Source organism: Hypanus sabinus, chromosome 26, assembly GCF_030144855.1.
Source record: "Hypanus sabinus isolate sHypSab1 chromosome 26, sHypSab1.hap1, whole genome shotgun sequence".
Taxonomy (NCBI): domain Eukaryota; kingdom Metazoa; phylum Chordata; class Chondrichthyes; order Myliobatiformes; family Dasyatidae; genus Hypanus; species Hypanus sabinus.
Genome location: NC_082731.1, coordinates 39,092,035 through 39,110,859, shown reverse-complemented (window position 1 = coordinate 39,110,859; position 18,825 = coordinate 39,092,035). Strand labels below are relative to the sequence as shown.

Sequence of the window (18,825 nt, the reverse complement as noted above, 5' to 3'; positions counted from 1 at the left end):
ACGCTGCAATAAATATAAGAGACTGTGAATGCAAGGTAATGTTAGCTTAAAACTTCCAAAAGCCATGCATGGAGTTGCACAATTCTTGTGGTTGGCCGTTTGCTATTCACTCATTTCAGTTGTCGGCATTCCTGGTAAAATATTTCCCTTATTTATTGATCTGCAAAATGTTGTGCAATGTTGTATCACCGCCGTATTTAATTGTTTGTCGATTGTTGTTTTTTATGGCCTGTTATTCTCTCTATATTACAAATGTTTTAGCCCGAAATATCGACTGTTAACATTTTACGATAGATGCCGCCTTCACGGCTGAGTTCCTCCTGCATTTCCTGTGTGCCAATTTGATTTACTACATCTATTTTTCTCTTCTGTATAATATCTTTCAATCGTTTTCGGCCATTCGTCTTACTGCTTCAATTGAATATTTCATTACTTTTGTTGTATTTCAAATTATGGTTCATCACAATTAACAACAGAGTTTACTTATATCTTCTAGTATTCAATAGATCTGATGCCTATTATATCAGTTCTTCTTATTGTGATGGCAAATGCCCAATAATGGGGGCAATTCGTTTTCTTCAGGCATTTATATGAACAGTTTCAAATAAAATTTGGCACTAAATTTGCATTAAGGCATTTATAAATGGATGTGGGGAGTTTAGATAACAGAAGAATTGACGATGTAGTATGCCAGGAAGTGTTGCGTATGTATTGAATTGAGGTCTATAAAGATTCAGAGTCCTGGCAGTTGAAAAATGATTTAAGTCTGTTCATAGACAAATATAATTTGGCAAATCGGCCATTGATGAATGCACAAGGATACGATTTGAGCTCAATTAACTGGAGGCAAAAGATCTTCTGATGTAGCAGGATTTCGTGCTGCCATTTTATTCGTTGTGAAGAAAAAAAATGTGTATTTTGGAAAACCCTGATTACTCGCTATATTTTGTTGTGGTTTATTGTATCGCTGAATTTGGTTGGTATGTGAGGATAGGTGATGGAAATGGATATCCGAGGGAAGACAGCTATGCAGTAGCTATGTTTCCTTTGCAACTTCACGAATGTTTACAATGATGGCTCATTTAATTCACTGTCTCCATTCTGGTGGGAAAAAAAAGATGCATTCATAATTCCAATCCATTTTCCTTGAAGCTACTCAACTATTAACCCAGTTGTGGAATATAAATATGTTTATTGCTTTCCGAACGGCCTTCCAAACTGGAACTCCCTTCCGAAATTCCGAAATGTATCTGGAAGTCCTCACCATGAGTCATTGGTATTATTGTACCAGTCTAAGAAAAACTGGATGTGGTGAACTCGTGGACAAGCAAGATTTTTATTCTGGATTATCAGTATAATATAACAGATGAGGAACAACACGAAAAGATTAGTGATTTTACTTGCTCCGTTTTTATTTTCTACAGCTAACTTGACCGTGATTGTGGTAATGCTCCACAGTCGTTGTGGTCTCTCCAGATGTATCACTGTCTACCTGCTGTCCATGGCGGTGACGGATCTCCTGGTCCTTATCACGATCGTGATACTAAACCGGGTGTTCCAATGATTGTGCCATCCAGTTTCCTCCTTTTTTCTCCAGCCTGCATTGTCAAAACCGTAGTAGCTTACGCCGTCAGAGACTGCTCCGTCTGGGTGACCTTCATGTTCACCTTTGATCGCTTTGTGGTTATTTGCTGCCAAAAATTGAGAACGAAATATTGCACAGAGCGAACGGCAGTTGTGGTGATCGGAATAGTTACTATTGTCAGCTGCTTGAAAAATACGTTTTTCGGTTTTACATTGGAAGTTCCACAGAAAAACGAACGGAACGCAAACTCTGCGAACTGAAGACATCTTATTATAAGTTACCTGGTCGGATAGCATTTGACTAGCTTAATAGCATTTTAACTCCTTGTGATCCTTTCGTTCTAATTTTGCTGCTTAATTTTTTAACCATAAGAGACATTCTGAGGGCCATTAAAATCCGTCGGAGCCTGCACTGCGGCGGAAACAGTGATAGACAAAGCGATCAAGAAACGGATAGCCGCAGGAAGTCCATCGTCCTGCAGCTAAGTATCTCAGGGATCTTCAGCCTCCTTTGGCTGTTGGTACTGGTAACATTCCTCTATGTTCGCATTTCCGGTATCTCCTATTTTGCCGGTAACAATTATAGTGAATCAAATTTTCCTCTGGAAGAAAGCGGATACGCACTTCCTGAGCTCCTGCGTGAAAACATTTATTTATGCAGGGACACAGGGTAAGCGTAGAGACGAGATAAAGCTGGGACGAAATATCCACGGACTCTCATTAATAAACTACTAAAATAATATGTGTGTGTATATATATATTGCCTGTAAGCAGTTAACGTTGCAATCCGAAACACATTTTGCAAATCATACAGTTAGTTAAAAGGCCTTTTGTCCCAGCAACTCCAAGCTGACCATGAAATACCCATTTACACTAATAACTATTTTATTCTCCTCACTATCCCCTCACTCCCCCGGGTTCAACCATTCTTCTATACCGTAAGGGCAATTTTATGTGTCCGGCTAACCTAACAACTATACCCTTTTGACATGTGAGAGGAGAGCCATGGGAACACAGCGAAATATGCAGACATCACACAGACAGACCAGAAAGTCATTACTGAACCTGTGCTTTCTGTGGTCTGAGGTAGCTGCTCCGAATGCCGTCCCACTCTACCGCCCTTGCCCCAGCGCCGGCCCACTTTAATATATTTAATGAAATAGCAATACCAAGAAACGGTGGTCTTCTGGATGTTACAGAGGGTTTGACGCAAGAAATAGAGTTTCTCATCCGGGAGCATTTATTAATATTACAGAAACCCAGAAAGATACGCCAAAGGAAACGAAGAGTTTTGCAGGGTCGGTATGAACAGCATGAGTATACTAGTAAGGAAGTAGCATGAAGTATTAATAATTGGAAACATTTTGGAAGGGAATCAGAAAAGGACAGGAAAAATGCCAAACGCTTCGTTGGAAAAATTCTAAACAAACCAGAAGCTGAAAACTATGATAAAGTAATCTTCATGGTCCCCCGTCGATTGCCCATTTCCCCTCCTATATGCCGTTCGAGACATAGATTGCCTCCAACAGATGTAAGTTCACTGAATGCTGGTGAGGCGCGTTCCTTGAACATAATGTTGGGGCGCATTTGGCAGCAGGGTACTTAAAGATAAATGAGAAAGAAAATAAAGAAACTGCAGACACCAGAGATCTGAAATCAAAGGAGAAAATGCTGCAAACACTTGGGTCAGATAACTTTAAATGAATTTAACGAATTTGCATTTTCTATGAAGGTCTCCTTCTCAGAAATCTGGGAGAGGAGGAATCGTTGCATGACTTCATCACACAACCCAGGGCACAATTATGCCCACTACTGGAGGCATCCTAACCTACCTGTTCTGTTTACAGGGGGATACAGGTCAAATGAGTGCAACTTAATTTGGACATCTTCCTTTGATTGGACCGGTTGTGGCCAGTGGACTGCTGAGTGCTTATGGATTCCCTTTTTACGAACAATATGCTCAAACTATCACCTTATTTTTTAAAAATGTAACAGAAACTCAGGGAAGGACAGCATTCACATTGAACAACAAAAAAAAATACTGTCCCTTCGCTGGAAATCCAGCGTAACACATACAAAATACTGAAGGAATTCAGCAGGTCAGGCAACATTTATGAAGAGGAGTAAAGAGTCAAATTTTGACGCGAGATCCTTCATCAGACCTGGAAAAGAAAGGGCGAGAAGCCAGAATAAGAAGCTGCAGAAGGGAAAAGAGTACAGACTAGAAGGTGATCGATGAAGCCAATTAAGGAGGTGGGTTGGCAGGGTGGATGAAGAGAGAATCTTAGAGGTGATGATTATAAAAAGCAAAGGGCTGAAAGTGAAGGAATATGGAGAGGAAAGAGAACCATGGGGGAAAGGATACGAGAAGATTAGAGCTGGAGGAGGAGCTTGAGTAGAAAAAGAAGTAGACAGAAGAGGAAGGGGTAGCAATTATCGGAAAGTTATGAAATCCGTTTTGATGCTGTCAGGTTAGAGGCTACGCAAGCAGAATATGAGGTGCTGCTTCTCTAACCTAAGAGTGGAGTCTTCGAGGCAGTACCGAAGGCTGTGCACCAACAAGTCGGAATGGGAATAGTGAGTGGAATTATCCACACTGAAGCTTAAGTGATTACAGCACCAAATTTGATCAAATAGTTACCTCAAACTCAAATGGTAGAAATTCATGCACGATTCAGTGGAACCAGAGAAGGTGGGACTGTTGCCTGTATGAATTCGAGGTTGCAATCAATCTTGTTCGAATTTAATTAATTTAGTAGAGGCACTTTTGCATAATTCCGAAATCCTGGCCTGTTTTCTCCCAACTAAATACATTAGAATACGATTCATTACCAACCACGCTTAGTAAGCATCCTTTATTTCAAAAAAAAATTGCTTTTCATTAATTGAAGAAAGTCTATGTTGATCATGACAGGTGGGACTTCAGTCAATATCATGCTGAAATACAACAGCACGGGCTGTGATGATAACACATCCGCAAACAGAACGCAAACAGAATGAGTGTCAGGTATCTGAACACAACGTTTGCACATTAGGCCTTGCGTGTGGTGGCCAGCGGGGGCAATAAAACAGGTGTGCCGAAAAGACATGGCCTGTCTAAGGATCGAGTGTGCAGAGAGAAAGGGAGCAACTGTGTGAACAGAATACGGCTGGTAATGGAAAGAAATGTAGGGAAGGAGTGCATTTGGAATGGGGTGGATTGTGTGTCTGGCGCTGTGGTAGGCTTTCCCAGAGGATGTGGGTCTCTGAGCTACAACAGTGAAGAGGAAATTTCAAGGCGCAGACCATATGGTCCCAATAGGGAGGGATACTCTGTGTGTGTGTGTGTGTGTGTGTGTGTGTGTGTGTGTGTGTGTGTGTGTGTGTGTGTGTGTGTGTGTGTGTGTTTGTGTATGTGTGTGTAAGAGAGAGAGAGAGAGAACGGAGAAATTTCTGATTTTTATGTTTCGTTCTAAATTTGTTTCTGCTTTACATCACTTTGTGAACAACTTAATAAACATGATTAATTAATAAACTTATGTAATAATGACTGTTATCTAACAGCGTTACTTCATTATTTGAGTTATATCTTACAGATCTCAGGAGTTTGCGCGAGAATAGGCGAGTGCCTCGGCCTTTAAAGGACGTTTTGCTTTACGGGAACTCAGATTGGACGAGTTTGTTTATTGTTAATTGACACAGCATTGGCTACTTAACGTAATAACAGCAAGTAGTTTAAAAAAGTCTAATCAATTGTTGTGGCCATCTTGGAGCTGCCTTGCTTTCAAACGCTGAAACGTTAGAACCACAAATACACGACCACCAACTACCCCTGACATGCACAAGCAGACCCCACCACATCCCCGCGAGCAAAAAACAAACATTAGCACCATCCACTGAGTACTCAAACGTTCAGCAATGAAGATACAGTCTTACAGTACCCGAGAAACAACTCGTTCTCACGGTAATTCCACATACTACAGGCTCTCTCTTCCTAATAAGGGTAAAAAGTGTAGTACCCGATTCAGAATGAGAGGGGAAACAATATAAACAATTCGTTGGTTTGCGGTGTAAAAGTCTGTGGCGTCGATTTTTCCGAGGTCTGCGCTCAGAGTGTCGGCGCCAAAAAGGCATAGCTCTCTTGACACACAGCACCTGGCAGCAAACCTGCTGCTACTGATTTTCCATGTTTCGCCACGACACTATTCAGTCAAGGGCACCGGCCAAGAATGATCACGTCCCCAAGGCCACGAAATTCCGGAACCATGAAGGCCCGCTTGTCTTCCAGGCCGGGTCCTTGGGTTATCGAATAGTGGCTGATCGTGAAGAATGACAGCGGTTCCTATTCACACAAAGATCCGAAGTCAGAGTATAACTCCCGATCAGGGCTTCAGAACTACCCCACATGCTGAAATGGTAAAAAATAGTTCATGTGCTCCTGGGTGGACCCATTTATTGACTTAGGGACACAGACTAAGATCAGAGATGAGATACAGCTGGTGCTGAATTATTCACTGTCTACTCTCATTTATAATTAATATAACATCTCATATTCTTGGTGATTTAGATTTCTAAAATAAACAATCTATATTCTTTGCGAATGGATTATTTTGAAAACGAGCTGCATCTTCTTTTGTATTTTCTGACTTGACCAGTACCACCTTCATAATGTTATACTGCAAGTAACAGGCCCGTCAACCCATCAAGTGCATGCTGACTAGTTTGCTAACTGTGCTAGTTCCATTACCTGCATCTTGTGTCTATCCCTGTAAATTTTCCTATCGGTATACGTGTCGAAATATCATTGGAATTTAATAGGTAGGAACTGAGTTTCCATTTGGCTCATCAAGTCAGTTATTTCATTCCCTCACGTCAGATTATCCATTTCAAATTCATGGAACCGCTTTACTCCAAAGCCGTTCACGCTCTTACTAATGAAGAACTAATCGACCTCTAATTTCCTGATGAACAATTCTACACTGTAGTCTGTGGCGATGACTTCCACAGATTTACCATTTTCTGGTTTGAGAAATTCCTCCTCCTCTCTCTTCTAATGGGACGCACTGATACTGTGATTTGTGCCCTTTGGTCCAAGACTCATTCTTTATATGAAACCTCCTCTTCATGTTCACTATATCTGGACCTTCTAATTATCGGTAATATTACAGTCATAGAAAAGTATAATACAGAAACATGCCCTGCTTCCCAACAAGTCAAAACCTTTGGAAACGCCTATTCCCAAAAACCTGCACCTAAGCAATATTGCTACCTATATCTATTATCCATGTACTTATCCAAACTTCTCTTAAGGTTTTCCCCGAGGGGTCAGCATTGGGACCGCTGCTTTTCACATTCTTTGTCAATAATTCGGTAATGTATTTGATGGAATTGTGTCGAGGTTTACAGATGGTACGAAGGTCGGTGAAGGGTTGGCAGTGCTGAGGAAGCAATGCAATTGCGGCGCGACTGAGACACATTAGAAAACATGGACAAATTGTGGCGGTCGGAATACAGAGTTAGGAAATATAATGCATTTTGGTAAAAGGAACAACAGTGTGGACTATTACCAAACTGGGGAGAAGTTCATAACATCAGAGGTGCAGTGGGACTCAGGGTACCTCGTGCAAGATTCCCATTAGGTTCACCTATCGATTGAATCTGTACTGAAGAAAGCATTTATTTCAAAGGAAATAGAATAAAAAAACAAAGAGATAACGCTGGGCCTTTATAAGACAACGGTAAGGTCGCACTTAGAATATTGTTAGCAGCTTCCAAAAGCACACGATGCCATTGGAGCGTGTCCAGAGGAGGTTTACGAGGATATACCCTATGTCTTATGGCCTTATGGTCCTGAACATTTAAATCCAGCTCGCATGGACCACTTGGGCCGCAATTCATTCCGCACAGTTTTGGCCCTCTGAGTGAAGAAGTTTCCCTTCATGTTCCTCTTCAACTTTTCATCTTTCGCACTTCAGACATGACCTCCAGTTTTGGCCCCACCCGATCTCCGCGGAATAAGGTCTGGTTGCATTTACCCCCATAATTTTATTGACTTCTATCAAAACTCCTCTCAGTCTCCTACATTCAGAAGAACATATTCCTCACCGATGCAATCTGTTCCTATAACTCCGGTCCTCCAGAGGCGGCAACATCCTTGTAACATTTCTGCATTCTTTCAACCTTGTTTCGTATAGGTAGGTGACTAAAATTACACACAGTACTCTAAAATAGGTCTTACCAACGTCTCATGCAACATTAACATATCAGCACATCTTCTGTATTCAATACATTGACTTATGGAGGCCAACGTGCCAAACGCTTTATTTATGACCCTAACTACCCGTGATGCCACTTTCAAAGGATTATCTATTCCCAGATCCTCTTCTCCTACTACATTCGTGGCTGGTCCGACAGAAATGTCAGCATTAAATTCCATATTTAAACCTATTATTCCAGCTGCCGCAGATATGGCATATCAGGTCTGCTCCGCCATTTCATCGTGGCTGATACATTTCCCTCCCTATCGCATTCCCCCGGCTTCTCCGGCGCACATTTCTCACCTTAGCCTTTCACACCTAATTAACCAATCAATTTGGGACTTTAATACAGGCAATAACTTGTGACAACGAATTCCACCGATATACCAACCTCTGGCTAAAAAAATGTCTCCTCATTTCCTTTCTAAATGGTAGCCCCTCGATTCGGAGCATTGCTCTCTGATCCTAGACTTCCACACTATCGAAGTATCTTCCCTATATGGATACTATTTGGGTTTTTCCTCATTCGATAAGTTTCAATGAGATTACCCTTATTCTTCTAACACCCAGGGAGTACAGGCACAGAGCCATCAAAAGCTCCCAATAGGATAAAAGTGCCATTCCCGAAATCAATGTCATAAACTTTCTCTGAACACTCTCTAATGTCATCACACGCTTCATTGGATAAGGGGCCCAAATCAGCTCGCTGTATTCCAGCTGAGGCCTCAAGAGTGCCTTAAAAATCACAGCGTTTCATTCTTACGTATTTATACTAGTCCAGTTGCTTAATGTTAACATTGCATTTTCCTTCCTCGCCATTGACCAAACATGCAAGTTAACCTTTACGAAATCCTGCGTGTTTACTCCTAGGTCCCTTTGCATCTCCAAATGTTGAAATTTTGAGCATTTAAAGAATAAGCTCCTCTTCTGTTCCTTCTACCACATTGCATGGCCAAACACTTTCCGACACTGTGTTCCGTCCACCTGCTTTTGCCCAATCTCCTCATCTGTCTAAGTCATTCTACGGCTCCCCTCGTTCCTCAACATTACCTTGTCGTCCGTCTCTCCTGCTATCATCCACGAACTTTAACACGAATACATCAATTCAATCATCCAAATCATTGACATGTAACGCAAAATGCAGCAGTCCCAGTAACTATTGCAGATCATCTCCAGTCCCTGGCAGGAAACCAGAAAATACTCCACTCTTTGCTTCCTGACAAGCAGCCAATCCTCTATACATGTTAGTAACTTGCCTCCAAGTCTATGGTATCTTATCTTGTTAAGCAGCTTCATGTGCAATACCTTGTCAAAAGCTTTCAGTAAATCGAACTAGATAACTTCCACCGAATCACCCCTTTTTATTCTGTTTGTTGTTCCCTCAAAGAATTCCAACAGATTTGTCAGGCAGTATTTTCTCCTCAGAAAACTATACTGACGTTGCCCTGTTTGTCACGTACTCTGTGAACTCATCAGTAACACTTGCCTCCGAAATTTTCCTAGCCAATGAGATTAGGCTAACTAGACTACAATTGCCTTTCCTCTGCCTCCCTTCATTCTTGAAGAGTGTATTGACATTTGTAATTTTCCAGTCCTCCAGAGCCATGCCAGAATGTCGCCAGCGTCTCTACATTCTACTCCTTAAAAACCTTGGGATGTAGTCCATCTAGACCAGGTAACTTACCTATCTCCGACCAATCAACGTCCCAAGCACCTTTTCCATAATAATAGTGATTTCACCCACTTCTGCCCAGTGACACTCTGGAAATTTCAGAATACTGTTAGCGTTTTCAGCAGTGAGGACGGATACAAAATACTTGTTCTGGTCGCCCAATATTTCCATGTTCCCCACCATTACTTTTTACTTTTTTAGTTACTTTTTAGCTGTCTCACATGCATTTTACTCTTTATGTATCTGAGAAAATTACTTTTGGCGTCCTCTTTTATATTATTGTCAAGCATGCTTTAGATCTCATTTTCTTCCCTCCTCATAGATTTTTTAGTCATCTTCTATTGGTCTTTAAATGTTTCACAATCTGGAACCCACTAACTTTACTGTAGTATATGCATTCTCTTTAGCTTTCTCTGTTAGATATAATTTCCCTTGTCAGCCAGGGTTTCGTAATCCTGCCTTTCGAATACTCTACATTGGGATGTATCTATCCTGCCTCTTCTGAATCCCTCCCAGAGGCTCCAGCCTTTGCAATTTTGCTGTCAGCCCTGCTGGTGTCGCTTTCCAATTAAATTTGGCCAGTTCCCATTCCGTGACTCTATAATTCCCTTTACTCTACTGCAATACTGGTACACGTGTCTTTTGTTTCTTCCTCTCAAACTGCAGCGCGAAATGTAACATGCTATAATCACTGTTTCCCAACTGTTCCGTTACATTATTCCCTCTAATAATATCCAATTCATTACACCACTCTAATCCAGAATAGCCTTCCCCATAGTGGCTTCAACCTTCAGATGCTATAAAAGGCCACCTCGTACACATTCTCCGAGTGCTCTTCCTTGAGATCCTGGAATCTGCTTTACACACGCTAATGACATATTGAAACTTCCCCCAAAGTTTACCCTAACGTTTCTCTTTTGACATGCCTTTTCTACCTCCCTTTGTAATCTGCACACAGATGTTGGGCATTGTTCCGAGGATCCTGTAGAACTCCTATCAGGGTTATTTTTTTCTTAATCCTGCAGTTTCTAAATTCAACCCTCAAGGGTTCAATCTCTTCTGATCCGAGGTCACGCCGTTCTAATGATTTGATTTCATTTTTTAAACAATTAGTAACATCATCCGCCTTTGCCTGCTTGCCTATCCTATCGATACTTTAAGCTTCGGTGCATTTGAGCTCCTTTTTTGCTGTGACCTTTTTTCACCGTATCATCACCATATTCACTGTCTATGAAGACGTGAATTTGTCCTTTTTCTGCTTTATTTTTTATAACTCGAAAGTCTCCTTTTCCGAAGAAGCGCATGCTTCAGTGATTTTCACTCGAGCGTCTTTCTCTGCGCTCGAGCATGGATACCTTTTAATTTCTAAGACGCTATTGCAGATTTCACCACCCCAGACGTAGCCGTATCCCATATCTATTGTTTACGATTCACCATGTGGACATCATGTACAATACTTTGAACTTCCTGTGTGCATAAACTAACACTGTTCCCTGGGTGAGCAAAAGCCGGCGGGAGCAGCCTTAGTAATTAGAATACCAGTGAGCGACATTTATCTCGGGCAAACGCCATTTCAGTGAGTGCGCCAGCAGAAGAATGGTCAACCTGACAGGAAGACGAAATAAACCTAAATAACAACGCGTTGCAACAGTGGTGTGCGGAAGAGCATCTCTGAGCGCACAACATGTCTATACTTGAAATGGATGGGCTGCTACTACGTGGCTGTAAAGTTACTACAGGTGAGATCTACGTTGCATTGTGCATATATCCACTTGTGCAGGCAACAATAAACTTGACAGCTCTGCTTTACTTCTCTTGTGAGAAATAGAAACATTATTACACTTTATGCGTAGTTGTTCATCGAAATAATTATTGATATCATCCTGGTTCATGTATAAATAATTAGCATATTTTAAATTAGCATAAATAAACAATTATTCCTTCTTAATATGCTCACTGGTGACTGAAGGCTGCAATAAATATAAGAGACTGTGAATGTAAGGTATTGTGTGTTTAAAGCTTCCGAAAACAATGCATGGAGTTCCACAAATCTTGTGGTTGGCCGTTTGCTATTCCATCATTCCAGTTGTCGGCATTCCTGGTAAATTACTTCACTTGTGTATTGATCGACAAAATGCTGTGCAATTTTGTATCACCGCTATACTTAACTTGTATCATTGTTTGTAGATTATTGATTTTTATGGCCTGCTATTCGCTCTACATTACAAAGGTAATACCGAAATATCGACTGTTAACTTTTTACGGTAGATGCTGCCTGGACGTCTGAGGTTCTTCAGCATTTTTTGCGTGGAAATTTGATTTACAAAATCTGCTTTTATCTTCTTTATACCTTTCAATCGTTTACGGCCATTCGTTGTACTGCTTCAATTGAATATTTCATTACTTTTTTTGTATTTTAAATTGTGGTTCATCACAATTAACAACAGAGGTTATTTATATCTTCCAATATTCAACAGATTTGATGCCCATTATATCAACGCTTCTTCTTCGTGACGGCAAATGCCCAATAATGGAGGCGATTCTTTGTTTTAGGCTTTTCTTTGAACAGTTTCAAATAAAATATGACAATAAATTTGCATTACAGGTTTCAAAAAATGATGTGATTAGTTCAGATAACAGACGAATTGAGGGTGCAGTAATCCAGGAAGTGTTGGGTGTGTATTGAACTGTGGTTTAATGATTCTGAGGCCTGGCAGTTGAAAAATAATTGGAATGTGTTTATAGGCAAATAGAGTGTGGCAGATCAGCCAGTGATGAATGCAAATAGATAGGATTTGAGCCCAGATAACTGGAGGCAAAAGGACTGCGTGAAGTAATAAGCTTTCACGTTGGTATTCTATTCGTTGTGAAGGAAATAAAATGTGGTCCGTGTAGATTGGAAAACCCTGATTACTTGTTGTGTATGTGAGTAGAAAGCATAGTGTATTGCGGAATTTATTTGGTAAGTGAAGATAGGTGATCGAAATGGATATCCGAAGGAAGGCAGCTTTTTTTTTACTACTTTATGAAGATTTAAAACGATGGCCCATTTTACGCACTGGCTCCATTCCAGTGGGATAAAAAGCTTCATTCGTCATTTCAATTCCATTTCCATGATGATTCTCAACTATTCTCCCAGAATACAAATGTCTGTATTACTTTCCGAACGGCGTTCCAAACTGGAAATCCATTCCGAAATCCGGAAATCTACCTAGAAGTCTACACCATAGATAATTGGTATTGCTGTAGCAGTGGAAGAAAAACTAGGTGGGGTTAACTCGTAGACAAGCAAGGTTTTTATTCTGGATTTTAAGTGTATTTTAACACATGAGGAACAACGCGAAAGGAATACTGATTTAATTCCTGTTTTTTTTTTTATCTACTGCAGCTAACTTGGCCGTGATTGTGGTAATGCTCCGCAGACGCTGTGGTCTCTCCAGATGAATCACTGTCTACCTGCTGTCCATGGCGGTGACGGATCTCCTGGTCCTTATCACGGCGGTGATATTAAACCTGATTGTTCTAATGACTGTGTCATCCAATTTCCTCATCTTTTCGCCAGCCTGCAATGTGAATGTTGCAATAGCTTACGCCGTCAGAGACTGTTCCGTCTGGGTGACGGTCATGTTCACCTTTGATCGCTTTGTGGCTATTTGCTGCCAAAAATTGAAAACGAAATATTGCACAGAGCGAACGGCAGCTGTGGTGATCGGAATAGTTGCTATTGTCAGCTGCTTCAAAAATAAGTTCCTCGCTTTTATATTTGAAGTTCCACATGAAACCGAACGCAAGCCATGCAAGATGAAGGCAGCTTATTATACGTCACATGGCTGGATTGCATTTGACAGGATCGATAGCATTTTAACCCCTTGTGTGCCTTTCGTTCTAATTTTGCTGCTTAATTTCTTAACCATCAGAAACATTATAAGGGCCATTAAAATCCGCCGGAGACTCCAGGGCGGCGGAAACAATGAAAGACAGAGCGACAGCCGCAGAAAGTCCATCGTCCTGCTACTAAGTATCTCAGGGATCTTCATTCTCTTTTGGCTGTTGGTACTGGTAACTTTCCTCTATGTTCCCATATCTGGCATCTCCTATTTTTCTGGTGATAATTATAGTGAATCATATTTTCCTCTGGAAGAAAGTGGATACGCACTTCAGTTCCTGTGCTCCTGCATGAACCCATTTATTTATGCAGGGACACAGAGTAAGATTAGAGACGAGATAAAGCTGGGGCTGAAATATCCATGGACTCTCATTAATAAACTACTGAAATAAAATATATACATGTTATTTGTAAGTTTTTAATGTTGCAACCAGAAACATATTTTGCTGATCATACAGTACGGAAACAACCTTTCGTCCCACTAACTCCAGGCTGACAATGAAGTACCCATTTACAATAATACTTATTTTATTCTCCCCCTAATCCCCTTACACCCACAGTTTCAACCACTCAGCTGTACGGTAAGGGCAATTTAAAATTACCCACTAACTTAACATCTCTACGACTTGGAAATGTGAGAGGAGAGCTATGTGAAAACAGCGAAATACGCAGACTGCACACAAACGGACCAGAAAGTCATTACTGAAGCTGTGCCTTCTGTGATGTGAGGTAGCTGTTCTGCCTGCCTTCCCACTCTGCCGCTCTTGAACAGCTACCGCCCACTGCAATATATTTGATGAAATAGCATAATAAGAAACGGTGGTCTTCTTGATCTTACTGAGGGTTAGACACATGAAACAGTGTTTCAAATCAGGAAGTATTTATTAATATTACAGAAAAACTGGAAGACACACCAAACGAAACGAACAGTTTTGCAGGGTTTGCCTGATGGCATGAGTACACTGGTAAGGAAATAACATAAAGCTTTAGTAATTGGAAACATTTTTTAAGGTAATCAGAAAAGGGCAGGAAAAAATGCCAAACGCTCCGTTGGACAAATCCTAAACAAGCCAGAAGCTGAAAACTAGTAATCTTCATGGTCCCACGTCGACTACCCATTTCCCTTCAGAGATGCCGTTCGACACATACATTGCCTCTAACAGTTTGTTTGATATTCTGTAGACTCCTGTGTCTCCTTATTAACTTCTTGTTAAACCAGATTGAGGAATGTGACCTTGAAGAAGTAAGTTCACTGAACGTCGCTGAGGCGCGATACTTGAACATAATGTTGGGGGCGCAATCAGCAGCAGCGTAAATAAAGATAAATGAGATAGAAAATAAAGAAACAACAGACACCAGAAATCAGAGGAGACAATGTTGTAAACACTTGGGTCAGAGAAATTTAAATGAAAATTGTTGTATTAAACTTTCTACGAAGGACGCTGTCTCAGGAACTCTGGGATTGTAAGAATCGTCGCCTGACTTCATCACACTGAAAGCAATCCAGGCCACAATTTCCCCCACTACTGGAGGCAACTTAAGGTTAGAGTTCTGTTTACAGGTCAATGGGAGCCAAATGAGGGCAACTTAAGTTGGACATCTTCCTTTGATTGGAACGGATGGGGCGAGTGGCCTGTCGCTTACGTAATGGTTCCCGCTTTACGAACAAAATGTGGAAAATACCATATTATTTAAAATAATGTAACAGAAGCTCAGGGAAGGACAACATCCAAATTGTACAAAAAAAGTACTCTGCATATGCTGAAAAACCAGCGTAACTCACACAAAATGCTGGAGTAATTCAGCAGGTCAGACAACATTTAAGAAGAGGAATAGAGATAGATGTAGGGAAGGAGTATGGATTGTGCGACTGGCGCTATGGTAAGAATTCCCAGAGGAAGTGGATCAGTGAAAGGATGTGAGAAATCCAACAGTGAAGAGGAAATTTTAAATCCTCATGTTCCCGACAGGGAGTGATAGTATGTGTGTGTGTGTGTGTGTGTGTGTGTGTGTGTGTGTGTGTGTGTGTGTGTGTGTGTGTGTGTGTGTGTGTGTGTGTTTGTGTGTGTGTGTGTGTGTGTGTGTGTGTGTGTGTGTGTGTCTGTGTGTGTGTGTGTGTGTGTGTGTGTGTGTGTCAGCAGGGAAACTTGTGATTTTTAGTTTCCTGCTAAATTTGTTCTGCTTTACATCACTTTATGAACAATTTGCTCACTGTGATTAGTTAATAATCTTATGTGATTATGTCTGTTATCTAGCTCTGTTACTTCATAGTTTGAGTTATACATTACAGAACTAGGGAGTTTTTCGCGAGAATAGGAGACTGCTTTGGTCTTCTCTTGGAAGTTGAACTGTATGAGAACTCAAGAGAGACGAGTTTGTTCATTGTTAATTGGTACAGCATTGGCTACTTAACGTAATAACAGCAGGCAGTATAAAAAAAGACTTAAATCAATTGGTGAGGCCATCTCGGAGCAGCCATGCGAGAGTGGGTCACCACAGGATCGTTGCGCTGGGGCTTTGGCTCAAGGAGACTGAATGACAACTGCTCTTTAAACTACCTTTGACAAAGTGACACCGGCAAGAACAGGTCAGTTTTGCTGTTGGTATTTACATAATTTGACTCGATGTTAAAGGGAGCAGACAGCAGATTTTGCAGCTATACAAGAGATACTGAGATGGGAGGGTGAGGGTGTGGTCTTCGGGGCGCGTAGGTCAATGATGTCTCTGAACGGCTGCAGGAAAATCTTAAGTAGGGTGCAAACAGTTAGAAGATGCCGTACATATTGGAACAAGAAATGTGGTTCTGCGAAGTAGGGTTCGGAGAATTATCAAGCACGCCTTTGCTTGATTACTCTTGGCGTCATGTGATGTGAAGTCAAAATAGAATTGGCCTGCTTAATTTGTGGCTGAGGCTCTTGTGCAGCAGATATGGTTTATGTCCTTCGGCTAACCTCCCCAGGAGGTATAAGTTACTTGAACCAGGGAGGAACCAATATCCTGGGTGGAAATTTGCTGAAATCGCAGAGGCTTTCAGTTATGTCGGCTGCTTGTGTAGGAAGTCTGAACATCTGAAAACCGTTTTGAGAGCAACTTTAGGATTAAGGATAGTATGGTGAAATCAATATCCAGTTAAACTGCATAGATTACAGTGCTCAAGGTTTAGCAGGTAGTTCGAATGAAATAATAGCATGGATTAGGTTTCGGGACTGGGATGCTGTAGCTGTAACAGAACCATAGTAGACAGAACGACAGGATGATGGGGAAATATTCCGGGATACAAATACTACTGTACAGGTAGTGAGTAGGGCTTGTTGCATTTATGATAAGGGTGGACATAAAAGCAGTATTTAGAGATTATATTCCTGGGTATTACTCCGACCAAACAGAACAGAACCAGAAAAAAAGCAATATAATAGGGATGCATTATAGGCATTCCCAGTCATCAGGGAGATATTGAGGAGGCGGTGTGTTGAGATGTTACCCATAATAGTAAGAAGAACAGAGTTGTATGAGATAAATGTTTTAATTTCCCCGATACCGACTGGACTGCCTAGAATATTAAGGGGCTGGGCGAGGTAGAATTTGTAGAATTTGTCCCGAAAAGCTACCTGAGTCAATATATAAAAAACAGTAACTGTGAGTGTGCAGTACTCTTGGGTGGGCGGGGGGAGGCAGTACAACTAAGGACGTGCAAGGTGAAATTGACTCTAGAGAGTAATTCTGTTAGTTTCAAGATTCATGCTGAAGCAAAATAGGACAAGCCCTCTGGTTAGTTGGAACAATGGATCAAGGCTAATTTTGTGGGCATTGAATAGGATCAAGCAGAAGTAGATTGCGTGAGCCTGTTTGAAGGGAACGAATAAATAAAAAAAACAGAGGAGTATACGAGTGTGATATCATGAGTCCAGCTGGGTGAAGGTAAAATAGAGAAATTTAGGGAATCTTGACCAACGAGAAGAATTGTCGCTTTGTTCATGAAAAATAAGAAGAGTGGACAGCAGCCAGAGAGTGAGCTAGCAGTGAAGCATTGGAGCTTTAAGGCTTTGGCTCGAGAAGAGGCGGATGACGAGCTTGCTTCCATTGAGGTAAGGCCGGGTAAGTGTCTTTAATTAATTTGATTAACTTCGGAGTTTCTAATAGAGGCAGTAGATAGGGCAGTCCAGTGTTCCGATTGTAAGGTGTCGGAAGTCAGGGACAGAACTATTATCTCTGATGACTGCGCCTGCAATAGATGCATACAACTGCAGCTCCTGTTACTCCGAATTAGGGAACTGGAGCTGCAGCTGATTCAACTTCGTATCATTCCACTGGCAAAGGCAGTAACAGATCGGAATTTTAGGGAGGCAGTCAGCCCTAAAAGATAAGAGACTGGTAACTGGGTGAGGGAAGGGGAATAGACAGAAAGAGCAGTGCACGCCTGTGGCCGTTCCCGTCAACAATAATTGTAACTGCTTTGGAAACTGTGCTGGGGACGACCTGTAAGGGAGAAGTTGCAGTTGCCGCGTCTCTGGCAAGCTCCGTAGCTCAGGGGTTAGAGCACTGGTCTTGTAAACCAGGGGTCGTGAGTTCGAATCTCAGCGGGGCGTCGACATTTTCCTGCCACTACCCGGGGTCTGTACTGGTTGGAATAGGTTTGTTTTCGGTGCAGACTGGAGAGGCCGAATGGTCTACTTTGGCACCTATTGTCTATTGACACTGGACCCTCAGCTCAGGAAGTCAGGAGGAAAAAGAGAAGAGCAGTAGTAATAGGGGATTTATTAGTTAGGGGGATAGATATGAGGTTCTGTGAGAGAGATGGAGAATCCCGGAAGTCCTGTGGCCTCCCTGGTGCCAGGGTCAGCTACATCACGGATCGAGTTTTCCGTATACTGGGAGAAAGGGTGAGCAGCCAGATGTCCCGGTCCTCGTGGGGACCAATGAATTAAATAGAAGTAGGGATGACGTCCTGAAGAAGGAATATCGGGAGATAGGAAAGATGTGAAAAAGCAGGACCTCAAGAGTGGCAATCCCGCAGTTGCTGTCTGTTCTACGAGACGTAGAAAGTAGGAACAAGAAGCTATGAATGCGTGGCTCAAGAGTTGGTGCAAGGAGGAGGGGTTCAGATTTCAGGATTATTGGGATCTCTTCAGGGGCAGGTCTGACATGTCAAAAAGGACGGGCTGCAGCTGAACTGGAAAGGGGCCAATATCCCTTAAATTACCTGCCACCAGGTTTAGGGACAGCTACTTCAAATACTCAAATATTCTTCCTTGCGAATATTTCCCTGTCCTTCAATGTTCAGTTCATGGCCCCACCGTCGCATCTATATTTACTGGAGTTTAACAGCAGAATGATAGCGTTCACACTTTTCTCTAAAATAGACTACTGTACTTATTTCTACCATTTGTGCTTCCATTTGAGCACATCTCAAACAGTTCGCTTTCCAATGCCTAAGGTTCACTGGGCTA

General features: G+C 41.7%; 1 non-coding gene across 1 annotated transcript; it reads left to right on the top strand.

Moving 5' to 3' along the window:
* The first annotated feature begins 17,891 nt into the window (after positions 1 to 17,891).
* trnat-ugu (transfer RNA threonine (anticodon UGU)) lies at positions 17,892 to 17,964 on the top strand. Its single transcript has one exon. It is a non-coding gene; the product is annotated as a tRNA-Thr (tRNA).
* Positions 17,965 to 18,825: the final 861 nt, after the last annotated feature.